Raw genomic sequence first — 12,201 nt, forward strand, 5'->3', positions numbered from 1 at the left:
GGGCTCAGGTAAGCTGGCTGGGTCAATAGGTCTCTGCTCTGATAGTCTGTGCTGGGGGCTGTGTAGGTGAGTTCCCTTGCCCAGGTCTCTGGTGTGTCCTTGTTCTTGTGCTGTTGGTGGGGAGAAGGGCAGCTCTGGGTGGTAGCTGAAGTTGTGCTGCTGGTCCTTGAGATCCTCTCCCTCACTAGCTGCTCCGCTGGTCCCTGCTGTGCTCCCCTTCATATTTTCTGAGTTTGGGAGGAGGCTGGTATGAGTTGAAAGTCTCCTCACTTGGCTTTTCCTGTGGCTCAGGGAACCTGGTAGCTGTGGCCATGCGGACCTGGTGCCATTGCTGCTGGAGCCACTTCTGCCTGCTTTTGTGGTCTTTAGATATTCTTGATCTTTCCTTGTTCTCTGCTGTGGTTGATAGTTTCTTTCTTTCTTTCTTTTTTTTTTTTTTTTTTGTTTGTCGAGGTAGGGTCTCACTCTAGCCCAGGCTGACCTGGAAATTCACTATGGAGTCTCAGGGTGGCCTCAAACTCACAGCAATCCTCCTAACTCTGCCTCCCGAGTGCTGGGATTAAAGGCATGCGCCACCACGCCGGGCCAGATAGTTTCTTATACACCATCACTTTTTAGAAGTGTGTATCTTGTTGTACCTGTGTGTGTGTGTGTGTGTTTTGGCTTTTCTCCCACAAGGTGCTTAGGTGTGGTTCTTAGGCTGTCATCTTAACCAGAAGTCCTTGGTACCAAGTTTTTAATCACGAAGAGGTTAATAAACAGAAAGAATGACCAAGGACTTTGAACTAAAACTGTTTTACAGCATTATTTTGAGAAATGAAGCAAGTATGAAAGTCAAAACAAAACAGAAAACCTTGAGTCAGAAGATTTGTATCCACTGACTAGATGCCAGCCAAATTAATTGAATTCTGTTAAATAATGATAATGGTAATAATGAAGTGAATGTGATAGATCACTATGGGATGTCTAGGTCAATGTAGCAGTTGATACATAAAAATGAAAATCAGTCTCAGATACTTTCCATTACCCTGTCTGCACATTCTAATTATCACATTTACCTCCTATGCATGAGTGCATTTGTTCATTTTGTTTTCTATTGAAATCTTGATTGACTGTGGCACCTACAAATATTTTGTCTGAACGATATTAGGTCTGCAGTTAATAAAGACAGGAGTTAGGTTTTTGCCTTTCATTTGCTTTCTTATTTATATTTTCCAAAGCAGTATTATATAGACAAAGTATCATAAAAATTCTCAAGTAAATCACCATAATTTTTACGCTTACCATGTTCTCATACGTTGGATTATGTGTGTGTGTGTGTGTGTGTGTGTGTGTGTTTGTTTTAATACATTTGAGTTCCAAATATAGAGGAGAATAGAGGTATGGTGTTAAATCACAACTGACAGTTTGGAAGATTTCCAATTTTTATAATGGGTGAATCCAATGACTTTTAGAAAAAGGCTGCCTTTGCTTTTATACTAGATTAAAGAAAAAAGAGATTAGCCGGTTGTGGTGGTGCACGCCTTTAATCCCAGCACTTGGGAGGCAGAGGTAGGAGGATCACTGTGAGTTCGAGGCCACCCTGAGACTACATAGTGAGTTCCAGGTCAGCCTGAGCTAAAGTGAGACCCTACTTCAAAAAAAAACAAAACAAAACAAACAAAATCAAAGAAAATAGAGATTAGGGCTAGAGAGATGGCTTAGTGGTTAAGGTACTTGCCAGCAAAGCCAAAGGGCTCATGTTCCATTCCTCAATACCCATATAAAGCCATATGCACAAGGTGGTGAATGTATCTGAAGTTTCTTTGTAGTGGCTGGAAGCCCTAGCACACCTATTTAGAAGAAAAAAAAAATTGGAAAAAACTCAAGATTCAAGTAAAATGGGAACAAATCACAATTTTTATTAAAGACTATATATTCCACTTTATTGTTACTAAAGTACTATTACTTTTGAAAATTGTAAATTACTTGCCTTCATGAAAATTTTGATTCTTAGGAAAAGTATGTGATTCAGGATGATGTGCATCAAGTTTAGAAGTGGGAATAACTAGCAAGAATCTTGCTTCAAATAAGTATAAAAGTGAGTTGATGTTTTTTTTTAAGCTGTAACAGGAATTGTAGTTTTATGACTTTAGTCTTCAAAAACTTCTTAATTCACATTTGTTGGTATGTTTTGCTTGTTTGCTTATTTGCTTGCTTTATAGGTTAGCATTGTATTGCCCAAGCTGGCCTTCATCCTGTAGGCTCAGGTGATCCTCCTGCCTTGGCCTCTGGAGTACTTGAGACTGTAGGTGTTAGCCACTAACTGAAATTATAGTCTTACTGAAAAAGCAATGTTCAGTAGAATGGGGCAGGAAAATCATTTTTGATGAAGGATTAAGGAGTTCATTGTTCATGGTTGTTTTTTTTTTTTAAAAAAACCAGTTTAATAATCTAAGTTGAGGCCTGTGTAGGAGTATGATCAGATTTTCAGACATTCTTGGAGTAGGGAGTAGAGTCAGTTATTAGAGTGGGATGCAGAGAGGCAATGAAATCATATTTAAGATTAGGTAGATATTCTGCTTTCTGGGAAGCCATTACTAAGGATCCTTGGAGTTTTGAGTCCCAAAGAGATTATACAGCATCATTGCTTTCAGGAGGGCAGTAGCAAGTCATTTTATGGACAGATTCAAAATTGAATTGCTTTTATGCCTTTCTCTTAGAATTAGAAAATGTTCTTTTATTGGCTTTCAAAATGGTAAACATTAGTCCTTAAGTGTTCACTTACTGATGGACTGAAAATTCCTATTTATTTATTTATTTGAGACAGAGAAGCAGATAGAGAGAAAGAGGGAAAGCATGGGCACACCAGGGCCTCTAGTTGCTGGAAATGAACTCCAGATGTATGTACTGCCTTGCGTATTTGGCTTATTGTGGGACCTGGGGAATTGAACCTGAGTACTTTGGCTTTGTAGGCAAATGCCTTAACCTCTAAAACATTTCTTCAGCCTGAAATTCCATTTTAAAATGCCTGACTTTGGAAGGGTTATAAACAATATCCTTAATACCCCTATTATCAGTAATCATAATCAACAATATCCTTAATACCCCTATTATCAGTAATCATAATCAACAATATCCTTAATACCCCTATTATCAGTAATCATAATCTGATTAGCTATAAAACATGAAGTACAAGGATAGATCCTTAGACATCAAGTCTAACTTGTGCCTTAGGTATGAAGAGCAAAAAAAATATATCACAGTAAGTGGATTTACACCTAATCAGTACCTGGGTTACACCAATAATTGTGAAACAATCCCTAAAATTAGTGAAACCACTGTGTATATTTAATCATATTTGGATATTTACTTCCTTCCTTCCTTCCTTCTCTCCTTCCCTCCACCTGGAATTCACTATGTAGTCTCAGAGTGGCCTACCTCTGCATACCAAGTGCTGAGTTTAAAGGCATGCGGCTGGCTTCTTTGTTTCTTGATTTATTTTTTAATATTTTTATTAACAACTTTCATAACTATAAGAAATACCCCATGGTAATACCTTCCCTCGCCCCTTGATTTATTTTTTTGAGGTAGGTCTCATTCTAGCCCAGTCTGAACTTGCGTTTTCTATGTAGTCTCAGGCTGGCCTTGAACTCACAGTGATCCTCTTTCTTACCTTTGCCTCCCAAGTGCTAAGATTAATGGCGTGTGCCACAACGCCTGGCCTGTATTTGGATATTTTATTTCTACGAGTAGTTCTGGGAAGTAACAGAATAGGAAGAATTCAGGATGAGATTACCAGTATTTAGGGAGAAATTATAGAGGGAAATGATGTTGTCTGTGATTCCAGGGTGCTATTGAGTATAATTAGGGTAGAGACTAAGTTTGAGAAAGTTTTGTTACCTTAATTCTGACCTGTTTACTCCTAATAACCCACTTGGGAATCCTGGGTGATATGTACATGGCCATGTAACACACTTCAAGCAGAGGAAATATAGACGTCAATCTAAGTGGTTTCACAAAACTTTGCAAGAGCCAGTGTGTTGGCACACAGCTTTAAATCTAGCATTCAGGAGGTCAAAATAGAATGATGGCTGTGAGTTCAAGGCCAGCCTGAGACTAGTGAATTTCAGTTCAGCCTGGGTAAGAGAAAGACCCTATCTGAGGGAAGAAAAAAAAAAAACTGCATGAAAATGATTTTCATAACTATAAAATTAGGTAGAAATTTCTCCTAACCAGAAATTGAAAAAAAAATACTTGCCTATCCCACAAGGTGCCTTTTTCATGAGATTGAATTAAGCAGTTGCTTAGGAGAAGCACTGTGCCTTCTGATCTCAAGATCTATGTGAATTCTGCCCTGTGCTGTTTTCATAGAAGTATAGATACATAGCTAAACACTTGGAGCAGAATGAGGCCTGGGCCTCCCAACATCAGAAAGCCCAGAGAGGCTAGTTAGAGCATAAGCCCTATATGTGAAGTTTCTAGGTTTCCTCCCACACAAACAAAACTTGCCAAGAAATAGCATCTGTCTTTGAAAACATTTTCCACACATGTAACCTCCTTATTTCCATTTAGCTTTTATTTTTGAAGCAGGCCCTTGAACTTGCTATGTAGGCAAGGATGATTAACATCCTGATCTTCCCGTCCCAGCCTTCCAAGTGCTTGGATTATGGCCTTGAGCCACTGCATCCAGCTCATTTTTACATTTTATTTATTTATTTAAGAGCAGGCAGAGAAAGGGACACAGAGAGAGAAAGGTAGGGAGGGAAGGAGGGAGAATGGGCATGCCAGGGCTTCTAGCCACTACAAACGAACCCCAGACACATGCACCCCTTTATGCATCTGGCTAACATGGATTCTGGGGAATTGAGCCTTGGATCCAGGTCCTTAGGCTTCATAGGCAAGTGCTTAACCACTAAACCATCTCTTCAGCCCTCATTTTTCCATTTTAATGGACACGTTATTTTACAAATTTATGAGGTTCAGTGTGATAATTAGATACATGTTAAATGCAATTTGTGTAGATTAGATCATGGTAGTTTCCATCTCCCCCAACATTTACCATATTATGTTTTGGAAACTTTGAACATTGTGGCTTATTTCTCATACTTTGATATTTTCTAGTTTGATTCATGTGGCAATCATTATGAGGCTTTTGTGACTCAATAATACTTCATTGTATATATGACATCGTTTTCTTTCTATTCATTAGTTAATGGGCACTTAGCTTGTTTTCCATTTCTTGACACTTGGGAATATTGCTGCCCTGAGAATGGGAATATGAATTGTATCTTTGATATACTGATTTTATTTCCTTTGGATTATATATTCAGTAATGACATTTATGAATTGTGTGGTGGCTATATTTCTTTAAATTTTGTTAAAATTATTTACTGACAATATTTATACACATCTATAATGTAATGTGAGTAAAATCACCCATTACCACCTTCTACCCCATTCCCTCCCAATAATACCCCTTTTAACAGCTAGTTCCTCTTCTACTTTGATATCTTATGTATGTGTTCTGTTGAGATTAATTAGTATTGTTTTCATGAGCATAAGTGAAGGGTTATTTAAGAAAGCGCATACAATTTTCCAGCAGATATACCAACAAAGAAAATCTTTTTATTATTTCCAACAAACCTCAACTCCTCCGGGAAGAATGGGGATTTCATGCCCTTCTCCACTATCCATGATAGAATTTTGATAGGCACAATATTGTGCAGGTCTTCTTCTGGTAACCACAGCTTCTGTAAGGTCATGAATATAATGGCCATATGTCCTCTGTCCTCTCATTTGTACATTATGTCTGTTCCCTTTTCTAAAATGTTCATGTAGCCTTAGAGGTCATGATGAAGACATCTTAATTATCAGTGAGCATTCAGCTATCACCCTCAGCTCTTGGATGAGTTTTGAGTCTCCTCAGGAATTACCACCAAAAACTGTTAAAGGAATCTCTGCCCAAAGCTGAGAGAAACATTAATTATCCACCCACCATGTATCTATCCTCATAAATCATTTTTAGTTGTCTTGCTTGTTGAGTTGAAAAACTGAGGTGTTTTTTTTTTTTTTTTTTGTAGAGCCTCTTGCTAGCCCAGGCTAATTTCAAACTCACTTTGTAGTCTTAGCATGGCCTGGAACTCACAGCAATCATCCTGCATTTGCCTCCCACGTTCTGGGATTAAAGGCGTGCAGCAACTTTAATCTTTACCAAAAAAAAATTTTTATGACCTGTGTAGTGAGTGAGGGTGAGCATGAGTTATGTAGCCATGAAGTTTATTTGAGTTAAATTTTAATGCACACACCTTGTACATAATTTGTGCTGGCTACGTTTTCCAGGATGATGTAAAATGTAATTCTTACAGCCTATTGTAAATAAAATTTCTAAATCAATATGAAGATATTTGTGTATTGCAAATTACCTTTCCTTAGTCATTTTCCATTTTAATTGACTTATGACTACTCACCATGTAGTTCAGTTCATGTCCCAATAACAAATTCATATCAAACTCAAATTAAATAGACTCTTCTTTCTTCATTGATTTTAATTTAAAACTTATTTCATTTGGTGCTAAACACAGTTACATATTGGAAAGTTTGATAGATTCATTTGAGTTGTATTATTACAATGTTTGCATGCATTATGAATTTGGAGACTGCCCAGGGGTGCTTTACTCTGTGTGTATCAGACTTGGGCTGTTTATTATGTTTACACATTGCATTGGTGTAGAACTTCCTATTCATTGTTTCCTTTTATGAATATTAAACATAAGTAGAAGACTATATTAAATGTTCACATAGGAAAAACCATGCCTTTATTTGTATTATTATTGTACGGTGATACTATTTGTGATGTTTCCATAGACACACTTTTAGAGGGTATTTTATGCTCTTCCTATCTCTTAAAATACAAGTGGAGGTACTTAAGTATAATATACTCCCTCCCTTTAAATGAATGAGCTGAATTGTTGACATACTCACAAATTTGTGGTTTTAATATTATTTGTTTATTTGAGAGAGAGAGGGAGAGAGAGTGGGTTGGTGGCAGACAGAGAATGGTCAGGTATGCCATGGCCTCCAGGCACTGCTAATGAACTCCAGATGCATGCACCACCTTGTGTATCTGGCTTATGTGGGTACTACAGAATCGAAGCTGGGTCCATAGGTTTCTCAGGTAGGTACCATAACCACTAAGCAATCTTTCCAACCTCAGTATACCTCGTTTTATAAGTGGTTCTTTACATCCTCTATGCTTTCTTTGCTTGTTGTGTTTTATTTTATATTATTATTATTTTTGATGACCATTTGTTTATTTTATTTTATTTTTTAATTTTTATTAACATTTTCCATGATTATAAAAAAGTATCCCATGGTAATTCCCTCCCCCACCACACACTTTCCCCTTTGAAATTCCATTCTCCATCATACTACCACCCCATCTCAATCATTGTACTTACATATATACAATATCAACCTATTAAGTACCCTCCTCCCTTCCTTTCTCTTCCCTTTATGTCTCCTTTTTAACTTACTGGCCTCTGCTACTAAGTATTTTCCTTCTCACGCAGAAGGCCAATCATCTGTAGCTAGGATCCACATATGTGAGAGAACATGTGGAGCTTGGCTGTCTGGGCCTGGGTTACCTCACTTAGTATAATCCTTTCCAGGTCCATCCATTTTTCTGCAAATTTCATAACTTCATTTTTCTTTACCGCGGAGTAGAACTTCATTGTATAAATGTGCCACATCTTCATTATCCACTCATCAGTTGAGGGACATCTAGGCTGGTTCACTTCCCAGCTATTATAAATTGAGCAGCAATAAACATGGTAGAGCACGTACTTCTAAGGAAATGAGATCATTCCTTCGGATATATGCCTAGGAGTGCTATAGCTGGGTCATATGGTAGATCAATCTTTAGCTGTTTTAGGAATCTCCACACTGATTTTCACAATGGCTGGACCAGATTGCATTCCCACCAGCAGTGTAGAAGGGTTCCTCTTTTTGCACATCCCCACCAACATTTATGATCATTTGTTTTCATGATGGTGGCCAATCTGACAGGAGTGAGATGGAATCTCAATGTAGTTTTAATCTGCATTTCCCTGATGACTAGTGACGTAGGACATTTTTTTAGATGCTTATATGCCATTCATATTTCTTCTTTTGAGAATGCTCTATTTAGCTCCATAGCCCATTTTTTGATTGGCTTGTTTGATTCCTTATTATTTAACTTTTTGAGTTCTTTGTATATCCTAGATATTAATCCTCTATCAGATATATAGCTGGTGAAGATTTTTTCCCATTCTGTAGGTTGCCTCTTTGCTTTTTTCACTGTGTCCTTTGCAGTGCAAAATCTTTGTAATTTCATGAGGTCCCAGTGATTAATCTGTGGTTTTATTGCCTGAGCAATTGGGGTTGTATTCAGAAAGTCTTTGCCAAGACCAATATGTGGAAGGGTTTCCTCTACTTTTTCCTCTAGCAGTTTCAGAGCTTCAGGTCTGATGTTAAGGTCTTTAATCCATTTGGACTTAATTCTTGTGCATGGTGAGAGAGAAGAATCTATTTTCATCCTTCTGCAGACATATATCCAATGTTCCCAACACCATTTGCTAAAGAGGCTGTCTTTTCTCCAATGAGTATTTTTGGCATTTTTATCGAATATCAGGTGGCTATAGCTACCTGGGCTTACATCTGGGTCCTCTATTCTGTTCCACTGATCTACATGTTTTTGTGCCAGTACCACGCTGTTTTTGTTACTATGGCTCTGTAATATAGGTTAAAATCAGGTATGGTGATACTACCAGCCTCATTTTTGTTGCTCAGTATTATTTTAGATATTCGAGGTTTTTTTGTGATTCCAAATGAGGTTTTGGATTGTTTTTTCTATTTCCATGAAGAATGCCTTTGGAATTTTGATAGGGATTGCATTAAATGTGTAGATTGCTTTAGGTAAGATTGCCATTTTCACAATATTGATTCTTCCAATCCAGGAACAAGGGATGTTTCTCCACTTCCTAGTGTCTTCTGCAATTTCTCACTTGAGTGTTTTAAAGTTCTCATTGTAGAGATTCTTTACTTCCTTGGTTAGGTTTATTCCAAGGTACTTTTTTTTTTTTTTGATGCAACTGTGAATGGGAGTGATTCTCTGATTTCATCCTCTGTGTGTTTGTTGTTAGCATATATGAAGGCTACTGATTTCTATGTATTTATTTTGTATCCTGCTACATGGCTGTAGGTTTTGATCAGCTCTAACAGTTTGCTAGTAGAGTCTTTAGGGTCCTTTATGTATAGAATCATGTCATCTGCAAATAATGATAACTTGATTTCTTCCTTTCCAATTTGTATCCCTTTTATGTGTGTCTCTTGCCTTATTGCTATGGCTAAGACTTCCAAAACTATATTAAATAAAAGTGGGGACAGCGGACACCCTTGTCTTGTTCCTGATTTTAGTGGGAAAGCTTCCAGTTTTTCCCCATTTAGTAATATTTTGGCAGTAGGCTTGTCATAAATAGCCTTTATTATATTGAGATATGTTCCTTCTATTCCCAGTCTCTGTAGGACTTTTATCATGAGATGTTGGATTTTGTCAAATGCTTTCTCTGCGTCTAATGAGATGATCATGTGATTTTTGTCTTTCAACACGTTTATGTAATGTATTACATTTATAGATTTGCGTATGTTGAAACATCCCTGCATCTCTAGGATAAAGCCTACTTGGTCAGGGTGAATGATCTTTTTGATATACTCTTGTATTCTGTTTGCCAATATTTTGTTGAGAATTTTTACATCTATGTTCATGAGGGAGATTGGTCTGTAATTTTCTTTTTTTGTTCTATCTTTGCCTGGTTTTGGTATCAGGGTGATGCTGGCCTCATAGAAGGAGTTTGGTAGAATTTATATAATGTATTACATTTATAGATTTGCATATATTGAACCATTTTTTAATGTTATGTTATTTTATAATATCAGCTTTGGTCTCATTTCTCAGGGTAACATCAACAAAAGTTATTGAAAAAATGTTATGTTAAGTAAAATTACCTGGAAAATGTTTTATTCTGCATGGTCCATGTTTAATTAGTACTGATGAGATTTTCATTAGATTTGATCATATTCTAAGTTGGTGTGTTTATTGAACTGCACCATTAGATAAATGATATTTCTAGTAGTTTTCATTTTGGTAATGGAGATGTTAAGACACAGCATCTGTGGTTCCTCCCACACTGCTCATACATATCACTCATGTTTTCTTGCTGCCTTCCCCTCCTCTCTATGTCTCCTTAGTTTGTCTCACACACTTTCATTTTTCTGTCTCCTGTTTTCATTTGCTTTGGAAAGGTACTCTCCTCTCTGAGGGAGAAAATGATAAACAGACAGTTAAACATGCTTACTTTCATCTCCTTTATAACCAAGCTCACCTCACAGATTATAGAATTAAAGGCAGGAATGGAGAAAACCAAGTATATTTTGATGTATAATAGTATACATTGAATTACCATTGAATGAAATGGTTCCTACTTGTTTAGCTTCCTCCCCTTAAATTTCCGCACGATACTTCTTCTCCCAGATAGCCTGATTAGTCAGGTTCCTGAGCATTGGGGGGATGTTGGACAGGAAGTTTTTTCAAGAAATTATTACTAGTTACCTTTTAAAAAGAGATTTTTTCCTCCATTTTTATTAACATGTTCCATGACCAAAAAAGTATCCCATGGTAGTTTCCTCCCTCTCCCCCCTCCAACTTTCCCCTTTAAAATTCCATTCTCTATCATATCCATCTCAATCAGTCTCTCTTTTATTTTGATGTCATAGTGTTTTACTTCTCTTTTGATGGCCTTGTGTAGGTAGTATCAGGCACTATGTGGTCATGAATATCCAGGCCATTTTATGTCTGGAGGGAGCACATTGTAAGGAGTCCTACCCTTCCTCTGGCTCTTACATTCTTTCCACCACCTCTTCCGCATTAGACCCTGAGCCTTGGAAGGTGTGATCAAGATGTTACTCAGTACTCCAGTCACTTCTTTCTAGTACTATGATACCTTCTGAGTCATCCCAAAGGAACTGCCATCTGAAAAGAGAAGATTCTCTACCCAAACTGAAAGTAGCGTTAATATAAGGGTATAAATATTAAGAGAAGTGCTTACTGGGCAGTTTGATAAGCATACTATCTACATTTTTCCAGACATCAGCAGATGTTACACCCCTTGGGCTCATGACTACCCCTGTTTTAAGTTTTCAGTATCAGGGATGTGTTTTCCCCTGTGGAGCGGGCCTCCAGTCCAATTGGAGGGCAGTTGGTTTCCACCATGACAGACGTGCCACTATTACACCTGTTGGCTCATTTGGGCTGGCTGTCCAATTATAAGGCTTGCAGTGTCCACTGTTGAGTATCTTTACTGGTGATTTCTCTCTCTCCCATTGAGCTGCATGCATAATGGCTTCTTCCAGCTTTCTGTCAGCTGGTCTACATGGAGGAGGTTATTAGCTCAATTCCAGCAGGACTTCTCAGTGGCCTTGTAGCCCAAGTATGTGGAGTCTTCAGAAATAGGATCTTACCATCTATTCCTGGTGGGAAACCAAGGGCCTCGGCATTGGCCTATAATGTACTGGGGGCCTTAGTGACCTCCCTGGCCAACAACTCACTAGAGGTATCCCATCCCTGGCACTGAAAATTTTCTAGCAACGATCTATGGCTCCTCAGTGTTCATTGTCTGAAATCGGAGGATTCTATATGATTTATTTGCATCCTCTTAGATTTTGATTAGCCCTTTCTCCACCTTTTCTTTACTCAATCTCTTCCCCTGACCTTACTTTGGGAAGGTTTTTATTTTGAATTGACATTTGGGAATTTTTTTTTTCTTTCAAGGTAGAGTCTCACTGTAGTCTAGGCTGACCTGGAATTCCCTATGTGGTCTTAGGGTGGCCTTGAAATCACAGCAATCCTCCTACCTTTGTCTCCTGAGTGCTGGGATTAAAGGTGTGCGCCACCACACCTGGATTTTGGTAACTCTTGATATTAATGGGTGCAGTGTAACATTTCCAAACATGTATACAATGGGTAATGGTCAGATAGGGTAATTGACACATGTATTACTTCAGATATATACCATTTCTTTTCTTGTTGGAGACATTCAGAATCTTTCCTAGTTATTTTGAAATATTCAGCTAATTATTGTCTACTGTAAATACCCTTCTGAACTATAAATTTGTATTGGTTATCAC

The 12,201-nt window shown here is 37.8% G+C and overlaps 1 protein-coding gene across 6 annotated transcripts in view; it reads left to right on the plus strand.

Annotated features, from left to right (window-relative positions):
• Positions 1-12,201, plus strand: part of Kdm4c (lysine demethylase 4C) — a 370,239-nt gene that overhangs the window by 137,703 nt on the left and 220,335 nt on the right. The window lies entirely within an intron of this gene.

This window comes from Jaculus jaculus, chromosome 1 (assembly GCF_020740685.1).
Source record: "Jaculus jaculus isolate mJacJac1 chromosome 1, mJacJac1.mat.Y.cur, whole genome shotgun sequence".
In the NCBI taxonomy this organism is placed as follows: domain Eukaryota; kingdom Metazoa; phylum Chordata; class Mammalia; order Rodentia; family Dipodidae; genus Jaculus; species Jaculus jaculus.